General features: G+C 36.8%; 2 long non-coding RNA genes across 2 annotated transcripts in view; one reads left to right on the top strand and one right to left on the bottom strand.

Annotated features, from left to right (window-relative positions):
• The window catches only part of LOC144286921 (uncharacterized), a 32,422-nt gene extending 31,122 nt beyond the window's left edge, over nucleotides 1–1,300 (top strand). Inside the window, exon 4 of the long non-coding RNA XR_013354868.1 lies at nucleotides 782–1,300. This is a non-coding gene — a long non-coding RNA (uncharacterized LOC144286921). The remainder of the gene's footprint in view (nucleotides 1–781) is intronic.
• Nucleotides 1–26,424, bottom strand: part of LOC144286924 (uncharacterized) — a 1,061,786-nt gene that overhangs the window by 250,295 nt on the left and 785,067 nt on the right. The gene's annotated exons all lie outside the window — the stretch shown is intronic.

Below are 26,424 nucleotides of genomic sequence, written 5' to 3' on the forward strand. Positions count from 1 at the left end.
TAAATTAAGAATACTTTGGGACACCTGTGTTGACTTAGTTGGTGAAGCGTCTAACTCTCAATTTTGGCTCAGGTCATGAAGTCAAGGGGGGTGAGATCCAGCCCCACAATGGACCCCACAGTGGGCTTGGAGCCTGCTTAATATTCTCTCTCTCCCTCTCCCCCTGCTCCTTTTACCCTCAAAAAAAACCTTAAGAACATTTTGAAATAAATAAATTTAAAAATGAAGCTAAGCAAATTTTGTAGATTTATATCAATTGTCACGGTAAAGTTGTCATAATATTTGAGTGAGAAATTCAAGGTAAAAATAGAGGTATGTATGTTATAATAATCCAACTATATAAAAACAAAAAGCATATGCATTTACATTTCTCTGTGCACTTTTATGCAAAATAGGGATCAAATTATAATCAATGATGTCTCTTCTATTTCTTTATCTGGTTCTTTGAATCTTTGTTTTCATTCTGCTGCATGATAATGTAAGAGGTTACTACTGCTCCTCTTTCCAAACCTAAAATTTTTTTATTTTTTATTTATTTTTTTTTACTTTTTTTTTCAAACCTAAAATTTTTAAGCTTTATTTTTTAGTAGATGAAACTTTCCTTCCAATTAAAAGCTTTGGCAGGCGTGATGGGTTAAGCAGTGTCCCCTCGAGATGTATGTCTGCTCAGAACTTCAGAATGTAACCTCGTTTGAAAACAGGGTCTTGGCAGGTGTGATTAGGTTCAGATGACTTGTACTTGATTAGAACTGATCCTCAATCCAGTGACTAATGTTTTTAGAAGAAGAAGAGAGGATACAGAGAGAAAGAAGACCATGTGAAGATATAGGCAGAGAACGGAGGGATATAGCTACACACCAAGGAATGCCAAGAATTCCCAGGAGCTACCATAAGCTAGGAAAAGGCAAGGAGGATTCCTTTCTAGAGCCATGGACTGCCTACACCTTGATTTCAGACCTCTAGACGCTGGAAGTTGAGTGAATAAACTGCTGTTGTTTTAAATCACCATGTTTATGGTTCTTTGTCTTGGCCGTGCTAGGAAACTAATACAGAAATGCGACCATCATCATATCATCATCTCGACAAGAGAGGAGTTTCTCTGGACTTTAGAGTTGGTCTGCTAAGCCTTGGGTAACTCCAAAGGACCCTCATGATTCCCCAGGGAACCACTGCCCAGGAACAAGTGGGAACAGTGCCATTGGGGTATCATTCTTTGCTTTCAGCACATCAGGTACTACTTTTCCTAAACCTTAACCAAATACTTTAAAGGAAAAATATTCTATTTTTACTTACAAAAGTAGAGTGCTATGTATGTTTCTCAAACCATATTTTGCTAAACAATGGTTCCAGAAGATTTTAATAGGAGGATGAAAATGGAAAGGGAAAAATTTCAGGATCCCAAAACTTTGAAAATATTTCATGATAAGTACTTCTTTTGTAGAATTTTAAAAAAAATATTGTATTTATTTGGGAGAGAAAGATAAAGCATGGGTGGGGTGGTGGGGGGAGAGCAGTGGGAAAGGGAGAGGTAGACTGCCCACTGAGCCTGGGCTTCATCCCAGGACCCTAAGATCATAACCTCAGCTGAAGGCAGACACTTAACTGACTGAGCCACCCAGGCGCCCCTCTTGGAGATTCTTAAGCACATTGAGATTCTGAAAGATCCTGAGGAAAAACCAATTTATCTCTGGTTAACATAAATTCCACACTTTTAGAAAAACATGGAATGGAATTTGGGTAAGCCCTGGAAGAATGGAAATTCAGTTGGCCCCAAGAAGACTACATCGTAGCCTGGCCACCTATTGCCATGAAACGTGGATGTACACACCACCTCCATTTTCTTCTCCTAAGACCAGAAATATTACCTGCCCTGTCAATGCCACAGGGTTGTTAGAATAGTCAGCTTGCTATTGTTACATTTTTCTACTTTATGTCTCTATCCCTTACACTACCTCATACCTGGGATGTTGATCATACCCATATTACCTATCTAAGAAAGCAGATACAAAATAACCAACATATGTAAAAGCATCTTGGAATATAAAATAAAATTTTGTATAGGTAGAAGATTGAATTTGCTACTTGATTTACTTGATTTTTCTAATTTATTGATGCTATGTTAGGAAGTTAAGAACTTTTTCACTATTCCCATCCCCTATAAACTGGATGCCACTTCTGAGGTTAGCACTTGCATCTTGCCAGTTATGTTTATAGAATTAGGGACACTGATAGCATTTTGTTTGTTTGTCAGCCATCCTCCAAAGCATAGGAAAAGGGCATTATTTTCACTGTACCTCCATTCATGTGTCTCCATATTTCTTTTGCACTCTGTACTTCTGTATGTACTCTGTATGAGGGTGTGTTACAGATTATTTCAGACTAGGGATAACAGCTACATGCATATTAACTTCAATGGAAAATGAAATATACATTTATATGTAACACTGGAAGTATTTGTTTTGCTGTGTCACACTGTCTAGCAAAAGGGATCATTATACGAAGGGTCTGCAATTGGCCCATAGAGAGACTCTTCATCACATCTTCAACTGAATATTAACAAAGGGCTATCTTTTTCAGAAAATATAGGACTCCTAACAAGTAATTGAAACAAAGTGAATATTATTAAGGGTTTGACATACCAACAAAGTCTCAAATAGATTAAATACACGCGCATTTATAATTGTGCATTTATAACGGATTTAAGATGACGCATTGTCTAATTGTATTTGTTGCTTAACAGATTCTTTCCAAGTCAAAGATAAGTCCCTACTTTTGAAAATATGAAGATGTTAGCTAAAATCTACACACACATGCAGACACTATGTGCGTATTTTTAAAAGACTAAACGATGTGGTTCAAAAGATTTTTACACTTGAAAGACGGGATCAATTGCCTACATAATTCTAATTTTCCCGTTAATTTTCAATTCTGTGGTTTACTTTTGTTCATTTGGAAGTAAACTTTTAACAACAACAACAAAAATGCATGAGTATGTACCGCAGTTCTATATGGATCAAACAGACTTTTACACACACAAAAACAACAGTATCCAGCTTCTAAGGTTCTTTTTCATAATATATGCAGAGAATGACTTATTACTTGTCACTTAAAAAAACATACATTTCCTCTCCTGTTGGGCATTTCGTGAAACCATCTCGGTAACATACTGCATGTCCATATGTAGACAATGTGTAAAATAGACCTTGGATATTTTGCCATGGTTTGTAGTATATGCATTGGTGTTCGCTGCCAACTTTCCATTCTTTTTACCAAAGAAGTTGCCTAAATTGTTAATGCAGAATATTTTAAACATAGAATGTCATCCAAACCTATTTTTCCCTAATATACTTTTTTAAAGGGGAAAAGGTCAGAATATTCCAATCAATTGACGTACTAGATCTAATTTATGCACCGAAGCTCTCAAAACTGTGCGTCATCTGACCATTTTCCATTTGTTGCTAATGAGATTAGTGATAGATTTCTTACTGAATTTATAATCCAAATTACAAGTAAAGAGAGAAACAGATTATGGAAGACCAGTAGCTGTTGCAGTATTTTGTTTGTGAAGGGCCAGTTATGGACACCTGGAAATGGAATTGGAAAGACTCTCCAGGAAAACAGACAAATCATTAACCCTTTCCATCTTGTAAGAATAAAGAGTAACTTGAGACTGGTAACCTAGAACTATTTTAAGGAATATGGACTGCTTTTTGAGGACATAGCTAGTGCCATCTTTCCAGAGTAGAATATTGGCCTTGCAGAAATGATGGGCAAAATGCTAAAAACGGATTTTCACCACTCGCTGCTATTCCAAATGAGATGCTACGTTTCCAAAGAGTCTTCCATGGAAAGAAAAAGTAAGTTAGTGAAAATAAGAATTTCCATGTGTCTATGAAAGAACAACATGTTCTTGCCAGTAGGACTGGTAAAAGTCCCCCTCCTCAAAAATATTAAATAAAATAAAAAGATAACAACAACACTTTTTAAAAAGAGGAAAAATTTTTGAAAATATGTTTAAAAGGAAAACAACCGACACCGAACCCCCTGAAAACTGGAATACCAGGCTTAGTTCTGTTTGAAAAATCTAAACGAATCCAGGCCCTTTTTTCAGATGCATTTAAGGTTTTGTGTTTGTTGATCTGGTTTTTGTTTGTTTGTTTTGTTTTGTTTCCATTTGTATCTGTTGCTTACAATACAATAAACATTGACAAACTTTGAAAAACACCCCTACTTTTCACACAAATGGAGTATGCCACCATTTTAACATCAAAGAGTATCAGTGCTGCCCAGTCTAAGAATCCAAGGAACATTGATTCAAACATTTCTCCTTCTGCAACCTATTCCTGTTGGTCATTTATCACTGTGAATAGAAGGGAGGAGTATCTAATGACATGTCAGCAGAAAGGCATGAATTATATAATTCCATCTTCTTTTACTCGGTTTTTAATAGGTTGGTAGCTTCTATTAGGTACCTGGGTAACATCAGAAGAGGAGTTTTCTGTAGATTTCTTGTTTTCCCTCCTCTGTAACCTACAGAGGGTGGGACTGGTTGGCCTCAGTGGTCCTCTCCAGCTTTAGTTTTTGATCTAAGATGCTGTCTTAGAGATGAGGATCAACTCTGTAATGAAGCTGGGGTAAGTTCTCGCTTCTTTACACCACATCTACTCAGTTCTAATTCCAGAATTGTGTTCCTTTCTAAAGATTTCAGAGATAGACTCTTTAAAGGTGACATAGCTAGGAGCTAAGGGAATCAAGAAAGGAATGAGATTATGAAGGTTGAATTCCTGTTTCGGCTATCCATACCCTTGGTAAATTACTGCATTTCTCGGAATCTCCACTGTAGGGGTGGGAGTGATCATCTCATAAAGCTAGGCTCAGGAATAATGTGTTAACATATGCAAAGTACTTACAGAAATGCCTGATGGGAAAGTAAGTGCTCTATAAGTGTTTGCTATTATTATCATCCCCTCTTAATTAAACAACTCAAGGTAGTTGCTGATGGTAAACATTTGTATTTAATACTGTTCCTAACGTACTAATCAATTTATTAGAACTTAACATTTACTCAAAAGTTAAAAATAAAACACTGGTAATGAGATTATCATAATTTGCAAATGATAGAGTTGTCTATTTTGAAAACCTAAGAGGCACAAATCTTCAACGATCATAAACACTAACACATTTTTTAAAAGTTATCATAGCTTTTCTGCAGAATAATAATAAATATTATTATTTGGAAAAATAATGGGAACAAAATCTCACTCACAATGGGAGCAAGGTATAAAATAGGAATAAATGTAACAAATTTCAATTTAACAAATGAAAAAATATCTACTGAGGAACAAGACAGAACACAATGAAAAAAGATAGAAAGGCATACTCTGATTATAGATTGGAAAACAGTTCTCTATATTTTAATATACATCAGTCATACCACTAAATAACCCTATCTATTTAAGATATGTGAATTTTATTATATATAAATTATGCCTTCATAAAAAATTCTCCTCATCTGTTTTCAAATTGATAGAATAATTCTGAAATTCACCTATGAAAATAAATATTTGAAAAAATACAACAGAGGAATAAATTGAGATGCATTATCCTATTAAATAAGAAACTGCAGGGCAGCCTTAGTGGCGTAGTGGTTTAGCGCCGCCTTCAGCCCAGGGCGTGATCCTGGAGAGCCCGGATCGAGTCCCACGTCAGGCTCCCTGCGTGGAGCCTGCTTCTCCCTCTACCTGTGTCTCTGCCTTGCTCTCTCTGTATTTCTCATGAATAAATAAATAAGATATTTTAAAAAAATAAATAAATAAGAAACTACTGTACATTTGGAACCCAAAGGGATATTCGATTTAATGGTAAAGAATGGGTAGTTCATTAATAGATCCAACATTGTAGCCAGCCTCCAAGATAGCCCCTAGATACTTCTTGTCTCCTGATATTCATTCATGTCCTTATTCTTCCCTTCAAACATTGAATAGTGCTGACCTACCCTACAATAGGATATTGTAGAAATAAATATACTTGGCTTTTGATGAAAGGCAGTGTGCCTTTTGTCTTATTCCCTTTTGCATCACCTGCTTTGGGAGAAGTCAACTACTATGTTCTGAGGGTATACAAGAAACCCCAAAGGAAAAGTCCATATTACAAAGAACTGAGGCTTCTTGAAACAGTCAGAAGCTACTTACAAGCAATTTGTATGAACCATCTTGGAAGTAAATCTTCCAACCTCAGTTCAAGCCTGGAGATGATGATAGCTCTGGTAACATGTTGACTGTAACCTCTGTAAACCTCTTTAAAGACTCCAAGCCAGAATCACTCAGGTTAGCTGCACTCAAATTCTTGAACAATAGAAACTCTGGGACAGCAAAGATTTATCATTGTTTTGAGCCATTAAGTTTTGAAGTAATTTATTATAAAGTAATAGGTAACTAATACACCCAGATATATAAGGATAAATTATCATATGGCTTGCACTTTGATGGGAATAGAGAGGCTATCCAATAATCATATCTTATTAAAAATGAATATACATAACACAGATGTGAATCTTGAGAAGAAATATGAAACCATCAAAGTATTTAAAAATAACATATTAGGATGCATAACCCTGGATTTGAGGACTTTATTATAAGCATTACATTGAAAACAAATCTCAAAAAGAATCATATTAATAGATTTATAATCATAAAATGTAAACTATTTTGCATTAAATAGTACACAAGCAAAATGAGAAAAGAAACATGTATCTGGCAGAAAGGTTATTCATATACATAAACACAAATTCAAAATTTAAAAAAAATTAACTTATAATGTAACATTAGATGAAAAAGGTATACATCTGGGCAGCCCAGGTGGCTCAGCTGTTTAGTGCCGCCTTCAGCCCAGGGCGTGATCCTGGAGTCCTGGGATCGAGTCCCACGTCAGGCTCCCTGCATGGAGCCTGCTTCTCTCTCTGCCTGTGTCTCTGCCTCTCTCTCTGTGTGTCTCTCATGGATAAATAATAAAATCTTAAAAAAGAAAAGGAAAAGAAAAGAAAAGAAAGAAAAGAAAAGAAAAGAAAAGAAAAGAAAAAGGTATACATCAAACCAACTGGGGTTTATCCCAAGAATAAGTGGATGATTTGCATTAGAAAATACATTTTTGTTTGTTTACTTTTTTGTTTGTTTATTTTGTTTTGTTTTTTCTTTTAGAAAATACATTTTTTTTTATTATGATCTCAAACTAGGAATAGAAGCCCAATGTGGGACTTGATCCCAGGATCCTGTGAGTGTGACCTCAGCCAAAGGCACATACTTAACCTACTGAGCCACCCAGGTGCTCCAGCTTTTATTTTATTTTTTATTTATTTTTTTTAAAGATTTTCTTTTTTTTTTATTTTTGTTTATTTATGATAGTCACAGAGAGAGAGAGAGAGAGAGAAGCAGAGACACAGGCTGAGGGAGAAGCAGGCTCCATGCACCGGGATGCCCAACGTGGGATTCGATCCCGGGTCTCCAGGATTGCGCCCTGGGCCAAAGGCAGGCGCCAAACCGCTGCGCCACCCAGGGATCCCCGGCGCTCCAGCTTTTAGTAGCTGAATTTTTAAAAGTACAGGACAGTTACAGACTCATGTGAAAAAATTCTAAGATCACTTTCGGATCCAAAGTTAGCTATTCCTTTAAAACATTAATCTCCTCTTAGCATTCAACATCTAATTTTCTCAAGGATTTAGGAAAATGATTGTCCAAGGATGGACAGAAAGGTTTTAGTTCTCATCCATCTTTATAGTTCTTGGAATGATTACTCTCTCCAAATAATGGTCACCTATGTTTTGAGACTACTGTTTACATATGACAAACTTATCGTGTTCTCTTTTCCTAACACCAATTGTTGAAGGTAGCATATCATTTCATTTTATAAGTTGGGTGTCATTAGCTAGTCCTGCAAAGAACTTCCTGAATCACAGTAATAACATGATTCATGCCAGAGAAAGTGTATTTTATGGATGTGTTGGGAAATTTTAAAGTTTGAAAAATCAATGATTGTTGAAATGAAGAGCCATGTTGATAAAAATGCTGGCATGACTTGTGTTTGTTTTTCTAAAAAGCTCTGGTAGTCACAGATCACAAATTAAAATATCATACTATCTTTTAAAATGCTAAATGAAAGAAGCCTGATGCATTTTTGGAAGTAATTCTGGAAGTGTAAGTACCTTTTAAAAATAAATTTAAACACATTTTACTTCTTGGGACTATTTCTCATGTCATCTAAAATAGACAATGAAAATTGGACTCCCCTCAGGCCAATAAATAAAATAAAATCTTTTAGGATTCTTTAGCTTTTGAATGGGATGGATTAAAATGGAACTATCTGGGTAAGACATAAAAGTCAAAATTTGGTTAATATATGTTCAGATTTTTTTTTTTTCACTTTAATCAGGCTTGATGTTCCTGCTTCCAGGACAAGCATCCAAACTCTAAAATTCCAGGGAGAGACTATTTAGCAGAATGTCTGGCCTCTTCCGTAAATGAAAAGACAGGTAATATTCATGAAAGAACTCTTCTATGAAATTTCCATCATCGAGTTCCAGCTAAAGCAGCTTAGATGAGTGTCTATTAGTCTGCATTTTCCCCCATGGTGGTAAGTGAGAATGGGGTGGCCCCTGGAACTATTCAGGACAAATAGTTTTCCTCTCCTCTCCATTAGCTGCCAGTTCTTTCCTTCCATCAGGATTCCATCAACATATTTTCAACAAAACATGACATTAAAGGCATGATTGTGATTCCCCTCATTCTGGTCTATAATCTCATTCGACTTTCCTCAACACAGTACTCTGAGGTTTGTTTTTATTCATTTGAACATTTGTGACAATGTGTCCTAAAAATTGTCCTGGGCATTTTTCTTTCCAAGCCTTAAACCTTATCAGGTTGAAATGAAAAGGGATCAAAAAGTCTTTAATTTTGTTTTATATGCACTAGGAGGAAAATAGATGGTTTCACTGGTAAGAACAGATGCTTCACTGTTTTCTGACTATCGAGGCAACTCTTTGTTTTGTGTTCTAAATAGTAAAGGTAGAAAAAAATCCTTACATATATCAGGCTAATATTTATTTTAAAGGAAAGTGCTGTTTTGGGGAACGATGCCTGTTTACATCAGTCGGAGATGGTATTAGTACAGGCACTGTGTGTTTCTCAAACACGAGATACACTCTTGTCTAGGGGTACAAAGGCTTCATCATAAAACCTTGGTTAGAACTGGACAATTGCACAGCTTTGCTTTTGTCTGACTCCATTCTAATCTGTTGACTTTTAAAATTGAATGAGAGACATTGTTTCCTGAGAGGAGGGCATGAAAGCCTCAGAACACAATGAGGAGATAACATGACTCACCTTGGAGTACCTGCCTTCCAGGTGCTCGCTGCCTGATTATTCTTATTCCAGGTGAAGAGTTCAACTGGTAGGGGCCCTGATTCCTAAAAGTAATAATAGATGAAGTTCAGAGAAAGAAAATCCTACAAAGGAAAGGATAAGTGAGTTAGGAAAAGAAAAAAAAAAGAAAGAAAAAGAAATGGAAATTGAAAGAATAAAATGAATAAGGAAAGTTTACATTCAAACTAGAGAATTGTGCAGTGCCCATTAAAAAGAGGATAGTAAGATAACCCAAGGAGTGGATTGGTTATTTTGATTGTATCTTCTAAAACTCTTAGGCAGAGAGTTATTTTTGAAGATAATAATCCAAATCTCACAGGACCATTACTCTGGGGGCGGGGGTGGGGTGAGGTGCTTTGGCATTTCATTAAGCTTAAAATACTGTTGTGAATCGTATTTGGGGAGATGAAATGGAAGCTTAAAGGAGAAAGCCAGGCCTTAGTCAAGCATGTGAAACAGGTGATGTGTCTCTTCAGAACCCAGCTAGCAAATGCTGAAGATTTACTGCTGGTGGGTCCTCTCTTGGTCTGTCCTCCCTCTTCCCACTAAACTCCTAGCCCAGTTTGGGGTCTGTTAGTTACATTGCCTAGTCTGAGTCCTCTTGCTGCCACCAGTGTTGAGGTGAGAGATACCCATTTCCTAAGGCATCCCATTTGTCCAACAGCATGTAAATCTTCAGACTTTATGCCGGTCACTCTGTGCTTCCCAGTTGCAAACCACCCATAGGCAACACATCTCATGCATGGTACACATGCTGCTTCTTTCAGTGTTAGTATTTTGGATATAATATATAGTCTTTGAGGTTTAGATTTTCAAGGTAGGTATCTCAGACTCAGATAAAGTAAAGGAAGCATTTAGGTTTTTTAAGATAAAAAGCTCCTTGTTTGGGCACTCATGCCAACGAATTAGGCAGCTATCTACAGAAAGGAAATAAACTCAAGTGGTTGAAAGTAGGGTTTCCATAGCGAATGTTCCTGCATTGGTCTGCTTCACAACTTTGTGGCTGACAGATTTCAGCCAGGTTCCTTAACTTCATCTGTAAAATAGAAATAATTGCAGCTACTTCATGGACTATTGTGAGTCTACAATTGAGGTAATGATACAGATAAAATACCTGCTAGGGTTTCCAGCATGCGTTGAGCATTCACTCTGGCATGTAGTAAGCTACTAATATTTGTCTGTGGTGGCAGTGGTTACCATACTCCTGATGAGAAAGAGTGGTGCTGAGTGGAGAGACCTGTTGATAGGTTCATGGCAAGGAGGAAGATGAAACCACGCGTATCAGCAGCGCTCTGGCAGGGAACTGAAAACACAATTAATTCAAATGGTTAATTGGAGAGAGTTCAATGAAGGGAATATTTGCTGAGGTAGGGCAGGATTAACAGAATCATAAAGGGATGGCACCGTGCCCAGAACTACCTTCTGAGGCTCACCAGTCCAGACATAAATCCTCTAAACCTGGAAGACAGAAGGAGAAAATTGGGTTACTAGAACCCAGAGAGAGTTGCAGATGTTGACGAGGAGTCACCCTGCAAAAGCCATCGTGGAAAAGTGACAGCCCCACAAGAAAGTGACAGAAGGCTACATGCCCACTTTCTGTGCCTCTGATGATAACTCTCACTGGAAGAGCACAGCCAGAGGCCAGAAGAAAGATCCTAGGCTTTGTAGTTCCTACAGTGAAGCTCCCTTGATGGAAAGCAAGCCTGAGAATAAATCTGGAAGGGCAGAGAGTAATGCTAGTGGACCAGAACACCAGATTTACAATTTATTTTTCATGAACTTCGATTCTTGCCAGTATTATGAAAGTAGGATTTAGCACTTGTTATTTAAAGAACCTCTAAAGTTGCTTTGTGGGGTCCTGGAGCTTTGTGGATTGGAGCTTGGATCTTTGACTTACAGCTATATCGTAATACTGATATCTCAGAATCCCTGGGAGCATAACCTTGAAATACTTAGATTCTGCTTTTAAACAGTAAAAAGCCCAGTTTTCTGTCAAACAGGACATCACTAATTTAGATATAGTTCCTAACAAGCAGAGTTTCTGTCAATAGGTTAATTTAATTAAATTATCAAATTTGAAAGTTTATATCAATAAAGTGAAAACCAGATAAAATACATAAATCCAATTTATTTCTTGGACATGTGGACATTGTTTGAACTGTGGTTCCCGTAGAATAAGCCACTACTATGATTCCAAGACTGTACCCCCTTTCAAACAAAGCTCTCAATTCTGCTTATTGTGTTATTTGAAAATAAAGGGGGGATTACAAAATAAATTTGGAGGTTTTGCTACTAACTGTATGATGAATATTGTGCAAGCATTTTTTTTTTTTTTTTGTGCAAGCATTTTTAATCCACTTTGGCTGCTTGGACTTTCACGTTGGAGTCTAACGGTAGAATTAATTTGGGATAAATGCTGACTAGTGTTTAACATTTGCATTTTAAGTTGTCTCTTCCTGAATCATTATAAATTATTGCAAACTGACTTAAAATGTTAAAGCTAGTATATTCATTACACTGAACAACTCATTAAGAAGATTCCAAGATATTGGAAGCCTATTTTGCTCCAAAATTTCTTGGAATGAGATAGCATGTCTGAATGATAAACATCTGGAGGACGGGATCTTTTTAGGTAGCACAGACCTCTGCATATAGTACTTCTAAAATAATTGTCAGCTCAGTGGACTTTAGGGTAGATGTAGAATAAAAGTGAAATTCACAACTATTAATACTAGTAAATATTTGCTTTGTAATAGAAGTAATATACTTCTAACCATGCATACATATCTATAGTGGTTAAGTATGTCAAAGTCAAAGTATGGTTAAATTCACATGTCAAATATTCCAAATAACATGTATAACGTCAACATCCAAAACTGTCATTCAAACCATGTCCCATTAAAAGCAAAAAATAAACAGTTCAAAGAGAAGATCAGGAAGTATTTGACATAATGATTGTATCATAATAAAATATTTATGATACTCTCTTTCATCCAGGAAACTATTTGATACCATCATGGAGTGAATAAAGTTGGAAGCAAGGAAAGAGTATTGACGTCAACACTTATTATATTAGTGAAACAAATAGTGAGAGAATGTTTAGAGAATCCCGTGACAATGAAACAAGTGAATATTCACTTTGAACTAACACATCAGGAACATTTAGATGCATTTAAAAAAACAGTGGATTTGATAATAGGAAATCAGGCTATTAGCTTTATGTTTTTATTGGAAAAGTAATCTTAAATGTTATTGCTTAATTTAAAAAAAGTTATAAATTGCATAATTTTTAACTACTCTCCACCCATAATACTGCTTCTCTTTAGCAATATCACCGATATTAATCCAATATTATTAGATCTTTTATTTCACTTGTCCATTTATAGGTGTGTGATGGAGGCCAACACAAACATTAACAGAAAGAACAATGAAAAAGATGCTAGGAGTCAAAGAAAACTCTGCCCTCCTTATTTTTGAGCTAGCAAAGGCAAAGAAAAAGTACTAACTCAATTAGTTAAAAACAGAGAGAACAGACAAGGAATTCAGCAATATGTAACTCTAAGTAGATATCATCAATATCAAGATTATCTCATTTAATTCCAATCAGTGTCCCAGTTCTTATGACATTTCCCTTCCTGGGAAATGGCAGTTATCTTGGCATTGCAGCTGTCAGGAGCGCATACTGTTTTTTACTCTCTAGTTTCTTGCTTTCAGGAACTGGATGAAAAAGTCAGTACTCCAAAAGAGCCAAGGGCTGGAAAGCCATCTTTCTTGTCGATCTTCCCTATCTAGATGCAACATATACTATAAGTGATAAAATTTGTTTTAGCATGATGGATTCTAAATTCTTTTTAATTCCCCTGGACTGTCATGAAAAACAGAAATATTCTCCAAGACCGAAGATTTCTAATCCTTGGCGGTTAGGTACAGGACATATCTTACAGAAAGCAAGAGACCTGCTTATGTTTAATGTCTGGATCCCACCATTTGAAATGCACGCCTTTGGGTTATTAAGGAAATACATGGATTTTCCAGCTTCTTCCCCTCCTCCCCTCAGTGAATGTGCCTTTTAGGAGAAGTTTCCACAAAACCAAATAGATTTTGCTAAGACATGAGAGGAGAGTAAGGCATAATCCCGAATGAGCCAGGCTAGAGAGGGACACACAGTTCGAGGTTTCTGGGTAGCAAAAATGACAACTTAAGAATCCCAGTAACAAAGGGGAAAGAAGAGATCTCTTAAGTGAAAGAGTCAGTGATAAAATCTCAAGGTTAAAAATAATTTTAAAAGGGTATACTGTGAGAGAGGACTTAAGAACAGAAATTATGGGCAGCCCAGGTGGCTCAGAGGTTTAGCACCACCTTCAGCCCAGCATGTGATCCTGGAGTCCTGAGATCGAGTCCCACGTCAGGCTTCCTGCATGGAGCCTGCTTCTCCCTCTGCCTGGGTCTCTGTCTCTCTCTCTCTCTGTGTGTGTCTTATGAATAAATAAATAAAATCTTAAAAAAAGAACAGAAATTATACAAGCATAACTTCTATTTGTTGAATTAAAAGCAAACATGCAGTAGGTTTCCGGAAGAATGCTACAGTAGTGATGTAGGGTTTTCATCTCCTTGAATCTCTTTCTCCAATCCAAGTACTAACCAGGCCTGAATCCCTTTCTATAAATAAGCAGAGCAGCAATGGTAGCAAGACTACTAAGTTATTGAGAAAATGATATCTGAGCAAAAACATAAAGAACATGAAGGAATTAGTTACATGAGTATCAGAGAAAAGTGTAATCCAGGCAGAGAAAAGACACTTCCAGGAGGCTCTATGGCTGGAGGGAGCCTTGTGTGTTCAAGGACGAGCTCGGGGAACAGGAACAGGGTGGCTAGTGCAGAGGAAATCAGGAGTGGCAGGAGAGGAAGTCAAAGCTGAGGTGGGGAGGTCACTCATCCAGGATTTCACCTTCTACTCTGCATGATGTGAAGATTCATTGGAAGGTTTTAAGCACTGGAGTGGTGAACTATGTTTAATAGCTCCCTCCCTCTGCCATAATAAGACATATTCGTAGGAACTCTTCCCAAAAAAGCTAAGAAAAAGGACATAGAAAAAGGATGGGATGGGAGTACCTGGGTTGCTCAGTGGTTGAGCATCTGCTTTTGGCTCAGGTCTTGATCCCAAGGTCCTGGGATCGAGTTCCACATCAGGTTCCCCACAGGGAGCCTGCTTCTCCCTCTGCCTATGTCTCTGCCTCTCTGTGTCTCTCATGAATAAATAAATAAAATCTTAAAAAGGAAAAAAAGAAAAAGGATGGGATAATACATGCTAAATTCTTTACAGTAGGACTTAAGGGTACCGAAAAAGGTAAATTCATGTTTTTTTCCTTCTTTCTACATCTCTGATTGATTTATTTTACTTCTTATGAGAATGTATTACTTTTGTTTTATATATATATAACATATATGTTATATATATATGTTATATATATATATATATTATATATATAAGATTTTGTATCCTATCCCAAGTCAGTCATCTTATTCTTCAACAGCTTTTGTTCTTAAGCAAGTTTTCCTCATTGTAGTTTGAAATATTTTCTTATAACTTCTCTCCAACCTGTCCTAGTTTTAATTGTTAGGAGGTAAAGAGACTGGGCTTAATAATTCTCCAAGACATCTCATCAGCTTGCTGCAGAGAGGTGTTGGAGAAGCCTATAGAACATTCTACAAATTTCACAACTTAACCAAAGGCTGGCCCCCCATAGTGGGCAGAAGTAAACAAGACAGTAAGAGGAGGAAATAAGCGATGGAGGAAGTGTGGTGGGAACACGCACTTCTCTGGGTTATAAAAAGAAACTTGGCATCAAACGTTGGGCAATCTTCTAAAATCATAGGTAAGTGACCCAGGAAAACGATTGAGAAATGTGAGGTCCTAGCCTGCTGCGGAAGGCAGCACCAATGAAGAACGATTGAGAAATACAGTCTGGAGAGGACTTAACACCCTCTTATTGGTTTCAAAGTGGATGGCTTCTGTTACCAGAATTATTTTTAGAAATGTTATCTCATATTTTCCATGCTTGCATTATTTCTTTCCCTTCTAATTTTACACCTGACTGCCCTGAGTAGGGGTGTGTGCAGGATGGGGAGGGGGTCAGAGGAGGAAATGGTAGTTTAAAAACACAAAGGAATACAAATCTCTTAGACTCAAGTATAAAAAGCCAACGTTTCTCTTCCCACGAAATCATTCTGCTGCAATTAAACCAACTTACGGGACTCTCTCCACAATTAGAAAAGCACTTAATAGATCGCAAACTGTTATAGAAGGGTTGGTTAATTAAAAATAAGGGAATGTAATATTCATCAATAAGTACAAGACTCATTCATCCTGCTTGCTGAGAAGAACCTAGGAGGCGAGACATGGAGAAGAAAACATGAGACTGCCTTTTCCCTATAAAGCCTGTTTCCTCTAAATGAGAGGCTGTGCCCCTCACCGAACCGAAGGTATCCTATCACCTTAAGGAATGCTCTTTATAATAAAAATTGTGATTAAGAAAGCATTTATTTTCCAGCTAATATAAGGCATGGGACTAAAGGTACATAGACTAGAAAATGTTTTTCTGTTCTACAGAAGTCTGTCATATCAGAACACATGTAAACATAAAACATGCATTACCAAATCGACAAGGGCCAACCAGTCCAGTAAAAGCTCAAAGGCTGGTGCAAAGCAGAGCGATCAGAACACAATGCCACTGAGATAAGCACCGTAGGTAGAGAGAGACCGTGGAAGTTAAAAACAAGTTCATTTCTCAAGAAGGACAACTCTTTGCTTATCAAAAAGTCACTTTTTTTCCCCCAAGCAAACCTGAAACCCAGAAGAAACACAAGCAAAAAGTCTGATACGATATTTCAGCAAGTATTATAAACACTATAAGAATACTATAATATAATAATACTATAATATAATAATATATAGAAGGTATATAATATAATAATACTATCAGATACTAATAATAACCACAATTTTTGGTTAAGCTCTTTCTAATTTCCAGGAAAAAGGCTACCTATCCGATGTGCTTAAGTGAATTAGTTCACTCAACAAACCAATTTAATTTGTCAGAGATTACAATGCCTGAAGAGGAGCTGGTCCTCCAACAAAGTCGGGTTGCCTCTACCACTCAAGCTTTGCCATCAGCAGTTTCCAAACTGGCTGTGCACATCTCTGTGGACATATAAAATGACCTGCTGGGGTATAAGCAGAAAATTTGAAAGAGGTTCATTTCAATTTTTGTGTTTTGTTCTTTAAAAATTGTTTTTGTATAGGATATACAATATGAATAATATAGTAAGCTTATATAGTATATAAATATGAAAATTTACATATACTGTGGGTTGTGCTTAAAATATGTAATGATAGGAATGTGCAATCTAAAAAGTTTGGAAAAGAATGCTCAAACTATTAAGCCATATGGTCCCCAGATTCAGACCAACCAAAAAATATATATATATAAATTTCTTTCAAAAATTTCTTTCAGCACATTTTTATCAATTTTGTTAAGCCAAATAAAAATCTCCAAATGAAATTCAATTCTATTGCACACTCTAGAAAAATTGTTAGAAAATCTGCTATTGTAGTAGCTCAAGACCGTAGATTATAGATTGCGAATTGTAGGGTAGGGTTGCAATTTATAAGGGAAAAGGGACTTCTGGAGGCAAAATAATATTGTCTAGACATTTGAACTGATACAGATCAAGATACTGTAAAAACCCGTTATAAATAGCAAATATTAAATCTTTAAAATAGTCCATTTGGGTCCAGTTAATATTTATTTCTCTTCATTATAACATGATACATCAGGCATTAGGCAAAATGAGAAGACTTCTTTGTAATGAAATGTCCTCCTTTGCTTAGTATTTTCTGTTTAAGGAATTGATTTGAACAATGCATATAAGAAAGATATCTATCACCATGGCTAAATATATAAATGAAAAGGCACAATATTAATAGTTTTTATTATGATACTGTAATAGTTTTCCATTACTGGTGTAACAGATCACCAAAAATTTAGTGGTTCAAAACAGTATAAATTTGATAATCTTATGTTTCTGGAGATCAGAAGTCCTAAATGGGCTTTATAGGCTAACATCAAGGTAGCTGCAAGCTGCATTCCTTCTAGAGACTCTAGGGGAGAATATGTTTCCTTAACTCTTCCAGCTTCTAGAAGTCCCCTGCATTTCCTGGTTCATGATCCATAGCCAAAGGAAATCACTTCAATCTGCTTCTGTCACCATATCACCTTCTCTTACTCTGACTCTAGAACCTGCCTCTTACATCCAGGTCATCTGGATAATCTAGGATAATCATCCTGTCTCAAGATCCTGACTTAATCCCATCTGCAAAGTTCCTTTTCCTTGTAAGGTAATATATTCGCCAGTTCCAGAGAATAGGGTATGGCATCCTCAGGAAGCCCTATTCAGCTGCACAGTTTGCCACCTGGTTCCCAAAGATTCACGTCCATTTCACACGCACAATATATTCATCTCACCACAGGATCCCCCCAACTGTCAACCCATTAGAGCATCAGCTCAAATCCCAAATCTCATCTAAGTCTTATCAGCTCCAAAGTCCCAAATCTCATCATCTAAATCATCTAAATTAGGCATAGATGAGGCTCTGGGTCTAATCCATCATGGAGCAAAATCCCTCTCCATCTGTTGGGCCTGTGAAAGTAAAAAATAAGTCATCTGCTCCCAAGATACACTGGTGAGACTGGTATAGGACAAGAGTTGATGGTGATAGAAATCCCTGATCCAAAGGGATAAAACAGAAGGAAAGACATAATCACAGGTCCCAAGGAATTTCACAAATTCAGCAGGGCAAATTAGAATTCAAGGCTCATGAATTGAGTATCTATCCTCTGGACCTGTGGCTCTGCCCTCAGACTTGTCCCTCCTGTTTCCTGAAGGATAGTGGTAGGATGAAATTCATCATTCGTACACCTAATATCTTCTAAGAGGTGGTTTCATCAGCCTGTTTCCTGACTGTAGGATTTGGGGGATAAGATAGCCTTCCTTTATTTTAACTTGTCATTGTGCTTTTGAGTCCAAACTTATGGTGTTTCCATTGATATAACATTCTAAAAGCCTTGTGGGTCTCCCATTTGTGTCTGGGGAATTTACTTCATTACACATGAGGCTCCTTCACAAATCTTCCCTGGATAAACATATCTCTATTCCTGGCCTCTACTGAGCTGTCTGATGAAATTCATCATTCGTACACCTAATATCTTCTAAGAGCCTTCTATGTGATTGAACATTCTGACCTTTTGGTCCCTGCCAGGCACCAACAGAACGTCATCCAGCCACATCCTTGGCTTTCTTTCCAGAGCACTATGCTGGCCATGAATCTCTTAATTTTAACATATTCTGAAATCTGGATAAGCTAAGAATTTCCCAAGCCAGTAAGTTCTGGTTCCTTTGGGCTTTATGGTTCTTTTTTCAACTTTTTTCTTTCCTCTCATATTTTACTATAAGCAGCAAGAAGAAATCAGGTTGCACCTTCAACGCTTTGCTTGGAAATTTCCTCAGATAAATATACAAATTCATTCTTTGCAAATCTTGCTTTCTACCTCATCTCAGGACAAAATCCAGCTAAGTCTTCTGTTACCAGATAACAGGGGTCTTCTTCCCTCCAGTTTCCAAAAATTTTGTCCTCATTGCCTTCTGAACCTGAATAGCAATGATTTAACACATGTATTTCTACTAAAATTATTCCTGTGATGGGGTAGTTATTGTCTAGAAAGAGATAGGTTTTCTCTATTGCTCTTCTAATTTCCTTCTGAGTGTTCACCAGCAGTATCTTGAATGCCCATATTTTTGCCAATGATCTGTTTATGTTGATCTTAGAATTTTCTAAAATAACAGAAGTTTGTTTTTTTTGTATTTTCCTACTATGCTTTTCCCTATTCTTCCAGCTGTCGCCTCTTACCCAATCTGAAAGTGATTTCTACATTTTTAGGTATTTCTTACATACAGCCTCACCCCACTTCCAGGTCACTGACATAGCATTTGTTGAATCATGGCTACCATCTTCCAGGCACTCCGTAAACATCTTAATTAATTATCTCAACAACTATCCAAGGGAAATATTATAATTATTTTACAAATGTGGAAGACCATTTAAGATTATTGAAAAGTTTAGTCTTTGTAGGTCAGCAAGCATAGATTCAAATTCTGGTTTCATCACTCTTTTGTTGAATATTTTTTGGGAAAATCACTTAATCTCTTAAAACTTTGCTTCAATTTCCTTAAAAGTTAACAGTGTATATACAACTTACCATGCAAAAAGATTTTTTCTTTCTTTCTTTCTTTCTTTCTTTCTTTCTTTCTTTCTTTCTTTCTTTCTTTCTTTCTTTCTTTCTCTTTCTTTCTTTTTCTTTCTTTCTTTCTTTCTTTCTTTCTTTCTTTCTTTCTTTCTTTCTTTCTTTTCTTCTTCTTTCTTTCTTTCTTTCTTTTTCTTTTTCTTATTTCTCTTTTTTCCTTTTTTTGTAAGGCTTATATAACATATGTAATACGCTTGCTTTGTGGGTATGTAATAGGAATTATTTTTCTCGACATTTTTGTGTAATTTTGCTACATATGGTATTAACTCATTTGGAAGAGGATATCACCAGAGGAGAGGAGATATATGTGATAAGGATAACTGGTAAATCAGAATAAAATAGACACATTCAGAGAAACAAGCTGTTATAGATGATGAAGTTTTCTGAAAGTCCTTTGGTGATTGAAACACCTTAGGGGGGCACTTGACGGGATGAGCACTGGGTGTTATTCTATATGTTGGCAAATTGAACACCAATAAAAAATAAATTTATTAAAAAAAAGAAACACCTTTTATACTCCATCCATTGCTTTTCTTGAGGATACTTAGTAGTTAAGATATCAGACGTCTTGGGGCTTCTGGGTGGCTCAGTCAGTTGAGGGTCTGACTCTTGGTTTCGGCTCAGGTCATGATCTCAGCCCCGCGTTGGGCTCCATGCTGAGCCCAGAGTCTGTGTGAAGATTTCTCTTCCTCTCTCTTTGTCCCTCCTCTCTCTCTCTCACTCTCTCTCTCACTCTCTCTCTCTTGCTCTCCCCAAAATAAATAAGTAGATCTTTAAAAAAAGATATCAGATCTCATGAATTGATTAAAGAAAAGATGAATTCAGGAAATTTTTTATCTGATGAAAACTCAGACATAGAGGAGCTCTGTATTTCTGTGAAAATGTATTAATGCATAAGTGCCAATATCAGCTTGAAGAAAAAGAAAGTGTTATGATAATCTTTGGTTCAAATCTATCTTCTAATTATATTATTTAAGGAGAAAATACAATTGTTGGATTGTCCATTTTGGGGATTTAAAATGTTTAATAAAAAAAAAAGATTGTGCATTAAGTAAACAGAAAAAAAAAAAAAGAAGAAGAAGCCCCTGGGACTATATTTATTACTTGCTTTCTCTATAAAGGAAGGATTGTTTAAAACAGTCAATTTTAACATAAACCAACTCAGGAGTCATCTCAGAACTACCCCTTGGAACCTGTCTGAAAATAGAAGTTTTATCACTTGTCTTTTTAAAAGGATATCCAACTAGGAAAAACATTTGTAATCCACAGTTTGGAATCCTTCTAGCATAATTCCCTGACTATTGTTTTTCAAACAGATTTTTAGGCTGGCAGCGAGTGAGGCAGTTAATTTATATATTTATGTATAAATATGTACTGTGCTAGTGACCTCAAATAATTGTTATCTTGGTAGATCTAAGATAAGAATTACTAATGCTATTATTTTTTTTCAAAGACTTGATTTTTTAGGGAGTTTTAGATTTACGACAAAACAGAGAGAAAGACACAAAGATTACAAATATCCTTTGCCCCCACACAGCCTTCCCCATTATGAACATCACTTACCAAAATAGGACATTTTTTTTCACCAAGGACAAACCTACACTTGACACATTACAATTACCCAAAGTCTGTAGTTTAACTTAGGGGTCACTCGTGGTGGTGTACGTTTTATGGGTTTGGGAAAAATAACATCTATCCATCATTATAATACTATACAGAGTATTTTCACTGCTCTAGAAATTCCTTGTGCTCTGTCTTTTCATTCCTCCCTCCACTCTCACCCCAGCAACCATGGTTTTATTTTCTTTAATTTCAAGATTTTATTTATTCATTCATGAGAGACCCAGAGAGAGAGGCAGAGACACAGGCAGAGGGAAAAACAGGCTCCCTGCCGGGAGCCTGATGTGGAGCTTGATCCCAGGACCCTGCAATCACAACCTGAGCCAAAGGCAGATGCTCAATCACTGAGCCACCCAGGTGCCCCAACCATGGGTTTTCTTGTTCTCTCTACAGTTTTGTCTTTTCCAGAGCATCCTACAGTTAAAATCATACAGCATGCAGCCTTCTCAGATTGGCTCCATTCACTTATGTATTTAAAGTTTTTCCATATCTTTTCATGGCTTCATAGCTCATTTGCTTTTAGCACTGAATAATATTCTATTCTCTGAATGTATCACTGTTGATGTATTCGCTCACCTATTGAAGAATGCATTTATTGCTTCCAAGTTTGGGCAACTATGAATAAAGCTACTACAGATATCCATGTAAAAGGTTTTTGTGCACATAAGTTTTCAACTCCTTTGGGTAAATACCAGGAAGTGGGATTGTTGGATCATATGGTAAGAGCATGATTGTTTTGTAAGAAATCTCTGAAGTGTTTTCAAAGTGTCTGAACTGTTTTTATACTTTTACCAGCAAAGCATGAGAGTTCCTGTTGCTTCACATCCTCATAGCATTTGATACTATCAGCATTCTGGGTTTTGACCATTCCAATAGGTGTGTAGCCATATGTCATTATTGTTTTAATCAGCATTTCTCAGATGACATAGGATGTGGAACATATTCTCATATGCCTCTTTGCCATCTGTATGTCTTCTTTGGTGAGATGTCTGTTAAGGTCTTTGGCTCATTTCTTAATCAGGTTTTTTATTTTCTTACTGTTGAGTTTTAAGAATTATTTGTATATTTTGGATAAAAGTCCTTTATCCCATGTGTCTTTTGAAAATATTTCCTCTGTGGCTTATCTTCTAATCTCCTGATGGTGCCATTTGCAGAGCAGAAGTTTTTAATTTTAGTAGATTCCAGGTTATTGATTATTTATTTCGTGGATTGTATCTTTGGTATTGTATCTAAAAGGACATCACCATCCCCCAACTCAACTAGGTTTTCTCCTCTGTTATCTTCTGGGAGATTTATAGGGTTTGTTTGTTTGCTTGTTTCAGCTTTAGGTCTATGACCCATTTTGAGTTCATTTTTGTGAAGGATGTAAGGTGTGTGTCCACACTTATTTGTTCCGCATGTAGAATCAAAGTCTGCTTTCTTTTCATCTCTACCCATTCCTTGAAGCTCTCTCCATTTCTCATTAATAAGGATGCCATCCTCTAAATCAGTTATTTTCTCTTGTTGGGCACCATGGGCTCTTCAGGAAATACTGCTTTGCTGAACTTCACCTGGTGGTCTAGCTTCATTTTTTTCTGTCCTGCCTAACTGGATGAAAACCTCATCCTGGATATTAATCAGGGTAACTACATCTACATATCAGGTTAAGGCAGAAGCTATTTCTTGTAGAGTCATTTTTTTCCTGCAAATTCCAATTTCAGACATAGAAAAATAATGATCTCCTATTTTCCCAGAAGGCACAAGGTTTGCCTCAGCCAATCACTGTTTACCTCTTTTTCCTTCCTCAGGGCACTTTCTATTTCTTTCAGCAAAGTTAGATTCCCATGGTGCTTTGGGGGTCTACTGTTAAATTGCTCTTCTATTAAAGTAATATAAAACATGAGCATACCTCAACAGTGGAAAAAGAGTCTTTTATGCTTGTTGTTTTCAAGATGTCTAAAGTTGTAGTATCCACAATAGCCAAATTATGGAAAGAGCGCAAATGTCCATTGAGATGAATGGATAAAGAAGATGTGCAATAGCCAAACTATGGAAGGAGCCTCGGTGTCCATCGAAAGATGAGTGGATAAAGAAGATGTGGTCTATGTATACAATGGAATATTACTCAGCCATTAGAAATGACAAATACAGACCATTTGCTTCGATGTGGATGGAACTGGAGGGTATTATGCTGAGTAAAATAAGTCAATCTGAAAAGGACAAACATTATATGGTCTCATTCATTTGGGGAATATAAAAATTAGTGAAAGGGAATAAAGGGAAAGGAGAGAAAATGAGTGAAAATATCAGTGAGGGTGATAAAACATGAGAGACACCTAACTCTGGGAAATGAACAAGGCATAGTGGAAAGGGAGGTAAGCAGGGGGTTGGGGTGACTGGGTGATGGGCACTGAGGGAGGCACTTGGCAGGATGAGCACTGGGTGTTATGCTAAATGTTGGCAAATTGAACTCCAAAAAAAAAAAAAAAAAAGATGTGGCACATATACACAATGGAATATTATTCAGCCATCAAAAAGAATGAAATCTTGCAATTTGCAATGATGTGGTTGGAGCTAGAATGTATTAATATTAAGCAAAACAAGTCAGTTAAAGAATGACAAATACCATATGATTTCACTCATATGTGCAATTTAAGAAACAAAACAGATCAACATAAGGAAAAGGGGAAAAATAGGGAGGCAAACCATAAAAGACTCTTAACTATAGAGAATAAACAGGATTGATGGAGGGAGGGGGCATGGGATGGGATTAAATGGGTGATGGTCATTAAAGAGGGGACTTACTGTGATGAACACTGGGTGTTACATATAAGTGACGAGTTGCTAAATTCTACTCCTGAAACCAAGATTACACTATATGTTAACTAAATAGAATTTAAATAAAAACTTGAAGACACCTGGGTGGCTCAGTGGTTGAGTGCCTGCCTTTGGCTCAGGTTATAATCCCAGGGTCCTGGGGTTGAGTCTCTCATCAGGCTCCCCACAGGGATCCTGCTTCTCCCTCAACCTATATCTCTGCCTATATCTCTCCCTCTCTCTCTCTGTGTGTGTGTCTCTCATGAAGAAATAAATAAAAATATTGTGGACGCCTGGGTGGCTCAACAGTGAATGTCTAGCTTTGGCTCAGGACATGATCCCGGATCTAGGATCGAGTCCTGCATCTGGCTTCCTGTGGGGAGCCTGCTTCTCCTTCTGCCTATGTCTCTGCCTCTCTCTCTATCTCTCTGTGTGTGTCTCTCATGAATAAATAAATAAATCTTTAAAAAGAAAGTATTAAAAATAAATAAAAACTTGAAATAAAAAATTAAAAAATAAAAAGAAATAAAATCATAAGACAAAAAAGATGTCTAAATACCAGTCTCATCATTTTTGAAAGAATAGAACCTCATGCCTAGGAAACATCTCAGGTTCCTTCATACCCAAAGAATACTTGAAAGGCCATTTTTTTTCCACTATACAATTATTTTAAGTGTGCCTACTATTCAGCCCTATTGCCTTTATAAGCTGATATGTGCATAGTCAGGTATAGAATGTTTCATATCCAAGAAAACATATACTGTGTTGTGAGCTAAATGACACATTACTAATTGTTTATTTTCACTTATTTTTATCTGCCTCTTGTGGGTTGAGTTGCTGCCAATGTCTTTAGCTCAATAAATGTTCCTGTTATACTCTTCCTGGCTTCATAATCAACTTGTAGCTTCTAGTCACATCTCAAATAAATATTGGCAAAGCAATTCAAATCCTTAAAATGCCTCAGCAGATTGATACATTCTCAGCTAGACAAAAAATAAAAACAGAATCCTGAATGTGCATCGTGTTTGTCAGCCTTTATCACAGGGTTCTTTGACTACAGTAGATTCAATGAGTCAAACAACCTTTTCCATGTTCTCTCAGACTCTGAAATCTTGGGCTAAGTAAGAGTGATGTTTAATATCCTGCGAGTGTATTTGTATTTGATAGTAGTTTCCTGTGAAACAAAAGAGAATTGGGGAAAAATGAGCTTATGTATTGGCTTTGACAGAACCCATTATGGTAAATTCAAAAGAAGCTGGGTGGCAAACATAACTGTTGAACTGGCAAATGGCCATGGTCAAGAACGTGTTCTGGGAATTATACTCAAGAAAAAAATGTTAAGCTCATAAGCCTCTTTTTTCCTCTTTTGAGGACTTGGCTGCCGATGTCATCCAAGAAGGGTCTCTTCTACTTCTGTCTTTATCAGAGTCTTCATTTCCTGAACAGTCAAGGCCAGGTAAATCATCATTTTTTTTTCCCCTCAACAATTATAAAGTCACAAAGACATGAAGACAGAGCCAAAGGGAAGCCAGAACCCTGGAGTTTGGAATCAGCTGGAATATTTACTATCTCACCATAGTGGTGGCCGATGTAGATGTATTTAGGTAGCAATAGCCTCAAGATTCTTGTTGGCATCCCTTTTGTTGGCAGCAGTCCTTCCCAGATCCAACTTCTCTCTTAGAAGCCAAAGACACAGGTGGTCCCTCCTGATTTCTTTCCATGCTGTATCTCTCTTTCTTTTGCAAGCTCTGCTTTTTGTATCTGTCTCTCAATCAAAAATGCAAATGCTTTTGAATCCATTGAAAATGTCAGTTTTATGCTGCATGGTTCAATTACCCCAGAGGATTATGTGGAAGCTGCTTTGTGGTGGAGGGGTAATCCAAAATTCTACACAAAGCCAGTGTGTGTTGCCATTTCAGTCAACTATACCGTATGACATGGCAGTTTGAGAAGGTAGTCAGCCTCCTTTAGGGAGGTCATTATGACCCGGTATTTCATATGTATTGTGCTTGAAAGCAGCCTAATATTCATTAATTATTTTCATTTTGGTTTACTTCTTTGACCTTAAGGCCTCAGAATTCCTTGTGTAAAACAGAATCTAGATACATATTTTGAAACATATGTATTTTTAGTTTCTAAAACAGAAAAATTGCACTGCTGGTTTAGGTGACAATTCAATAGGAGGAAGTGAAATATCTTGACCTAATACCTAAAAGAAAATGCTGAGGGTTTAC

This window comes from Canis aureus, chromosome 16 (genome assembly GCF_053574225.1).
Source record: "Canis aureus isolate CA01 chromosome 16, VMU_Caureus_v.1.0, whole genome shotgun sequence".
NCBI lineage: Eukaryota > Metazoa > Chordata > Mammalia > Carnivora > Canidae > Canis > Canis aureus.